This window comes from Physeter macrocephalus, chromosome 19 (genome assembly GCF_002837175.3).
Source record: "Physeter macrocephalus isolate SW-GA chromosome 19, ASM283717v5, whole genome shotgun sequence".
Taxonomy (NCBI): domain Eukaryota; kingdom Metazoa; phylum Chordata; class Mammalia; order Artiodactyla; family Physeteridae; genus Physeter; species Physeter macrocephalus.
This window is the reverse complement of record NC_041232.1, coordinates 30666187-30673340: the sequence shown is the minus strand read 5'-3', so window position 1 is coordinate 30673340 and position 7154 is coordinate 30666187. Positions and strand designations below refer to the sequence as shown.

The window sequence follows — 7154 nt, the reverse complement described above, 5'->3', positions numbered from 1 at the left end:
GAGGCCCCGCCCCCCGCGATTCCGAGCCCCGGCCCCCACCCCCCGGGCTCCCCGCCCCCAGCCGCCGCAGAGCCTCCCGCGCACACGCCTCCCGAGGCAGCGGAGCCTCGTGGGCGCCAGGTGAGCAGCGCCGCCCCTGGCCCCTCGGCCCCGCAGGTGCCCCGGCCCCGAACCAACCCTTTGGGACGCTGCCCCCTCCTCCCCGGCCGCCCGGCTGCAGCCCCCGCCGCCGTCCGGGGGCCGCCGCCCCACTTCGGGGAAGCGGACAAGTTACATAAAAGCGGCCAGCCGCTCCCGAGCGGGGATGCTTTGTGCGAGCACACCTTACCGGCCCCGCGCCGCGCCGAGCCTGCAGCCGCCGCGCCCAGGCCCCTCCGCCGGCCGGCCCCCGCCCCCGCCCCGGGCGGCGCCGCAATGTCGCCCCCGCGCCCCGCCCCCACCCTACCCCAAGGGGTAACTCAAAACATGGCGCCCGGGACGGGGGGGTGTGGGGGGCGAGGAAACTGACAGAGCGGGGGCTTGGGGAGCCAGCCGCCCCTCTCGGCCATGGCTCGGAGGGAGAACCCCAGGCCGGAGGCCAGGGCTCAGGCTGCGCGCCGGCCCCGCGATGCTGCAGCGCGGCCGGCGGAGCGAGCACGTCTCCGGGCGCGAGACGCGGCGCTCGGGCTCGGCCCGGCGGGGGTCCCCGCGGGGGTCCGGGCGGGGCGGGCGCCGGGCTCCCGCGGTTCGGGCGGACGAGCGGCGCCGGAGCCACGCGTCCACCGGGCCGCCCTGCGCCCGCCCACGGCCCGACCTGCACACCTCGCGACCTCAAGCCCCCCTCGGATCCCCCAGCTCCGCAGGCAGAAAAGTTACCTGGCCTGGGCCGGGGGCCCGGGCGCGCCGCGGCGTACGGACCGGGGTCGGGCGCGCGTCCTCTGGGCGCTGCGCGGAGGCTCGGGCGTGGGGAGGAAGCCGCAGACTCGGGCCGCTCGCCGCGCTCCCCGCCCCCTTTTGCAGGAGCCACGGAGGCTCCGCGGGCTGCGGCGGGGCACACGCCCAGGGACGGCGCCCGGCCAGGCTCGGCCGCGGGGGAGGGGGCGCCGCGGGACTTCAGGACCGTCGCACCGCGGCTGCCTTCTCCACCGTGGCGCAGGGTCGCGTTCGGGGACGACGCCTGCAGACCGTTGCCAATCGCGTTAGCCTTTGGATTTCCACTGCGATTTCTGCCCGGCTCTCTATCCCTCCCAGACACCCCCGGGAGAGTGGGGGGAGGGTGTTCCTGACCTTCAGGTGAGTTATTTATTGGCTTAGGAACTGCAGGGTTTTTTTTTCTTTCCCCTTTTTGAAAAAAAAAGAAATCAAATTGGCGGCGTTTTGCACAGGGTGGGTACCCCAGAAATAGTAAATTAATGGAGAAGATCTGAGTTAAAGGTTGAGGGAGGAGGAGGTTTCCTGTCTTTGGGCAGCCCCCGCCTCCCCACTGTCTCCCCCTTCCCCACCCTAAACCTGCAGTTACAGGTGGTCTCCTGGGCTTCCCAGCCTAAAGAGAAGTCATTATTGATAACGCTTCGCATTGAAATGGAGGGCGGGGTGGCGCACAACGGCTTGCGGGCAAAAGAAATTATTCCTGGTCTCACAGAATCTAAGCTCTAACCAAATAACCAAGGCACATTTATTAAAATGTTAAGGGCCTCTCCATCTACTCCTAGTCACCCTTCCAGGAGCTCCCCGACTCATTTAGGGAGGGGAAAAAATGGATTTACAGAAGTATTGCATTTACTATCCAGTGCCAAAGATGTGGTGCAGAGTTAAATGGCTGTGGCAGAGCTTCTGGACCTGCTCTGTCGGTGAGGCCCCGGGAGGTGGGAAGACTTGGTCTGTGTTTCCAGGACAGGGAAGATGGCAATGGCGGCGGGGGGGGGCGGGGTGCGTATAGCACAAGGAACTCTATACTCTGTTCAATATCCTTTAATAAACCATAAAATGGAAATGAAAAAAAAGAAAGGGGAGGGGGCATTGTTCACATTTTTCAGGTTGTATAAGAGAAAAGTTTGGAAAATTGTGGTTCCTATGTTTCTGTGGAGTTTATGGATCTGTATCCTGTAGATGTGCAGCTTTGAAAAATTTTTGAGGAAGAAAATGTGACTTAAGTCATGTTATAGGAAAACTATTCTGATAACACTGCAAAGACTAGAAAGGATGGGCAAATACCAGAAGCTGACAGGAGGTGACTATGGCATTGTTCCAAGTACCGGAGATAACAAAGACCTAAACTGTCTTTCAAGTGACAGATAAAGGATCAGTTCAAATACTGGATGCATTTGTGGATGATGACCTGTGTTAATTTCCTATCGGGGGCCACAAGTGTTAGACATATATATATATATACATGTATCACATCTGTACATATATGCTGGTGTGTGTTGCATATAAGATCTGTGAATAAAGGATTTATTTTCCTTTTTTGATATGTACACTAAAGCACTTTCCTTTTTATTTATGTAGGTTTATTATAAAGGATCCATTGTTTTTATTAACTGCATAATGTTAGGAAGAAAATGCAAGGAATATTCGGATTAGGGGCAGAAGTAAACCTGTAATACCAAGCTAAACCTGATATCACATAAATCATAACACATAAATCCAAAGTAATTCTCAAAATTGTTTTCATATCAATTTAAAATTCTCTGTTTTACATGAAGCAATATGTTTCTCTTTTATTTTTAAATTTATCTTTTTTTCATTTTTTTTAACATCTTTATTGGAGTATAATTGCTTTACGATGTTGCGTTAGTTTCTGCTGTATAACAAAGTGAATCAGCTATATGTATACATGTATCCCCATATCCCCTCCCTCTTGCATCTCCCTCCCACCCTCCCTATCCCACCCCTCTAGGTGGTCACAAAGCACTGAGCTGATCTCCCTGTAAAGCACTTTCCTTTAAAAGTGGACTTGAACAAATTGTATTGTTTACAATATACACCACATTGGCATTATCATTCAAGACAGAGATGGTTTCATATTCTCATTCATTTTATTGCTGTATTTTTGCTATTTTTTTTAAATTGAAAGCAAACTTTTCTTCTTGACTCATGAATCTTAATCTTTCTAGTGATGGAAAAAATCAGCAATAGTGTAGGAATGTCTATTTTCTTGGGAGAAAATGTTCAAATACTAAATATTATTTTTTTAAAGTTAGAAGTACCTAGCTATTTATCCTAATACTGCATAAATTCAAAATTTGGAGTAAAAACCATACTGCTTCACAGTTTAACAGTAAATGTGGGAAGCAGTTACTATGAAACCCTTTGGGTTTGACCAAGGCTCTCCGCTATTCTTTTTTTTTGTTTTTCCTAGCACACTTATGGAGAAAAAGAAATGCCAAACGAAAATTCATGAGCAGCGGCAAAGCTAGCTCGTCAGTAACTTGCTTGCATCCCTGTAATAAACTCTCTTCCTTCTACTTTGTGAATATCATGCCAAAGCCGCTGCTAGTCATCTGTCTCCCCACAGTGCCTCACTGGGTACATTGCAAGCAAGCATTGAACACTTTTTTTTTTTTTTTTTTTTGCGGTACGCGGGCCTCTCACTGTTGCGGCCTCTCCCGTTGCGGAGCACCGGCTCCGGACGCGAAGGCTCAGCGGCCATGGCTCACGGGCCCAGCCGCTCCGCGGCACGTGGGATCTTCCCGGACCGGGGCACGAACCCGTGTCCCCTGCATCGGCAGGCGGACTCTCCACCACTGCGCCACCGGGGAAGCCCCTGAACACTTTTGCTAAATGAATGAATGGACGCTGAATAATGAACTAAGTTGTCACTTGACTTTGAGGGTTCCGTTTCCTCACATATAAAATAAAGGACTATTTCCAAAATTCCTTATGTTTCAAAAATACTAGGGTTCCATAAAAGAAGACATTAACACATATTGATACCTGCTGAGTAAAAGCAATAAGGAAAAACCTACACTTTAACGCTCGTCAGGAAATAAAATAACGAGCTCTTCCACATGGAAAAGAGAAGGAAAGTAACAAAATAAAGGAGAAGACAAGGTGATGATACCATTATAGTTGGATTTGCTTTGTTTCATAAAAGACCAACGTCACCCTGCATCCTTCTCACTATAAAAAATAGAGCCACTGTACCCCCAGAGAACTTTTTATTCTTGTCAGTGTGAGACCCCTCATGGTGCTGTTTCAGTGGGTTACAGAAAAGTAGTTCTTGGGTCAAAGGAATGCCTTTCAGACAGTCCCAGAGTGAGTGCAGATTTGGCCTGAGAACTCAGTCAGATTCCAAATTTTCTGTGTTCACACAGGAAGTACCGAAATACTCCATGAAATGTGGGGAACGATTCCATTACTCCAGGCCCAGGTCTCAGGATGCCCGTTCTGGTCTCTACCACCATAACTAAGGCTTACCCTACAATAGGCTTCCTGAAATTGCTCTATTGTAGGGAAGATACATCACTGAAGGCCAAGAAGCCATCCAGAGAAAAGGGACACAGCTAATTTTAGGTAAGATAAGTGTGTAACTTCATCCCAAGCTGTAGATACAGGATTCCCCACGAACCTCCATCCAACCACAAGCATCCACAGCATACCAACTCCTTGGTACTCACTGGTACCCTGCTACCTGATGAGCAACGATAACTCCGGGGAATTCCCTAGTGGTCCAATGATTAGGACTCCAGGTTTCCACTGCAGGGGGCACCGGTTTGATCCCTCCTTGGGGAAGTAAGATGCCGCAAGCCGCATGGCGTGGCCAAAAAAGAAAAAAAAAAAAATAACTGCGGCCTGACAGCCAAGGCAAAGGCAGCATTTGCCGGTTGTATTAGAGCCTCATCAACAAGATGTCAGGGTGTATTGTCAACCTCATCAACAAGACCCCAGGAAGAGATGATGGAGAATCTATCAAGTGATCCCATCAGAACGTTGCCCTCCAACACGAGGACTGGGAGAACACTGAGGCTTGACCAAACCCTACAGATGCAGCCCATCCAACAGGCATGCAGTCCTGTTGACAATCTCAGACTACCCTTCGTTAAAGCATGTGGTATTTAAAAATATCTCCACATTCTTCAGTCCTTTAAGTTGACTGTTTCTCATAGTCAGTTGCCTTAGTAAAATGTTAACAACACTCGCAGTAGCTAGTTGAGACTTATTCTATGCTCAGGATAATGTCAGGCACCTGAATTGCATATCAAGTCCTTGAAATGAGGACACAAAGTCTTTAGCCACGGCGTTACCAGGGACCATAAATAAGGGAAATACAGGGATGAATGCATAATTCAAAAGCAACAAGCTTATTCTTCTGAAATAAAAATTCATTTGAGAGTTTCTAGGTTCTAAGAATAGTGTCAAGTTAACAGCTCATCAAAGCTTCCAGATGCTTCCTTCATTCCAAGTTTGTATACATCGTTTCAGGGGTCTGCATACATGCAGAGCACAGATGCAAAACGAAATTTTAAAATGCCAGTAAGTACAAATGCACCACAAAATATACGACAACATGTACATATGAGAGGAAGTACATATGATGTACTTCCCTCTGCTAGTACATCATTAAAAAAATCGTTCCCCACAAGATTCAGAGCTCTTTTCTACCGTTTTTGTTAAGATATGGAACAGATTCAGTGCCTTCAAAAAATCAAAACAATCTTAATGGAAAATAAAATGATTTATATGCAAATCAAAACTACAGTGAGGTATCACCTCACACTGGTCAGAACAGCCATCATCAAAATGTCTACAAACAATAAATGCTGGAGAGGGTGTGGAGAAAAGGGAACCCTCCTAAAGTATTGGCCGGAGTGTACAACCACTATGGAGAACAGTATGGAGGTTCCTTAAAAAACTAAAAATAGAACTAACGTGTGATCCAGCAGTCCCACTCCTGAGCATATATCCAGAGAAAACCATAATCTGAAAGGATACATGCACCCCAATGTTCACTGCACTGTTTACAATAGCCAAGACAGGGAAGCAACCTAAATGTCCATCGACAATGATATCACACATATGGAATCTAAAAAAAATGATACAAATGAACTTATTTACAAAGCAAATAGACTCATGCACATAGAAAACAAATGTATGGTTATCACAGAGGAAATGAGGGGGGGAGGGATAAATTAGGAGTTTGGGATTAACATATACACAATACTATATATAAAATAGATGATCAAGAAGGACTTACTGTACAGTGCAGGGAACTCTACTCAATATTCTGTAATAACCTATAGGGAAAAAGAATCTGAAAAAGAATGGATATATGTATAGGTATAACTGAATAGCTGTACACCTGAAACTAACACAACATTGTAAATCAACTATACTCCAATATAAAATTAAAATTAAATTAGAAAAATAAAACATCATTCCTATTCATCAAAATTCCATATTTGCCTCCTTCCTGTCTTTGTACTCTTGTAAAAATATTAGCCAAAAAGATGGGACTAATATATATCATGTAAGTTTCATTGCAATAAAATATACCCTTATTAAATAATTTTTTACTTTCTCTATTTGTAGTAAATTTTAGAAATCTCACCCTTTTAAATAGAATAATTTCTGGGGAATTCCCTAGTGGTCCAGTGGTTAGGACTTCTTGCTCTCACTGCCAAGGGCCTAGGTTCGATCCCTGGTCAGGGAACTAAGATCCCGCATGCTGCATGGCACAGCCAAAAAATAAAAATAAAAATAAAAAAATAGAATAATTTCTAACAATAAAATTTTAAGGGTTATTCTCATCCCCAGTTCTTTATAAAGTTTAAACGCTGAATAACTCTATTCTCTTCCCCTTAAGTAAAAATAAAGAATATTTTATATTTGGGCATTTTGTATATAGTGGCAAAATATAAGTAATGGAAGTTGGTAACCTGTAATATTAGGAAATTCAACTCCTAAGTGATTCACCATTTGAGACCATATTGATACCCCAAACAGATGATCACTACTGAATGATGCCAAGACAGTTAACATTTTAATCACTTCCCCCGAAAAGACATAAAATAAATGCCAGCAAGCCCCTCAGTCTCCTGTAAAGTTGTAAATAATCCTAACTAGCTATTTCATCCTAACAGCAATCAACGAGAATGAACCGAGGAAGAAAAAAATGGTAATAAGACACATTCAGATGTCTGGTTTATTAACTTGTTGACTCTGTCTCCAGATTT

At 46.4% G+C, this 7154-nt stretch overlaps 1 protein-coding gene across 1 annotated transcript in view; it reads right to left on the bottom strand.

Annotated features, from left to right (window-relative positions):
• EPB41L3 (erythrocyte membrane protein band 4.1 like 3) overlaps nt 1-360 on the bottom strand; it is a 145541-nt gene extending 145181 nt beyond the window's left edge. Inside the window, exon 1 of the mRNA XM_055080499.1 lies at nt 329-360. The gene's annotated coding sequence lies outside the window, so the exon portion shown is untranslated. The remainder of the gene's footprint in view (nt 1-328) is intronic.
• Between the last annotated feature and the right edge of the window lie 6794 nt (nt 361-7154).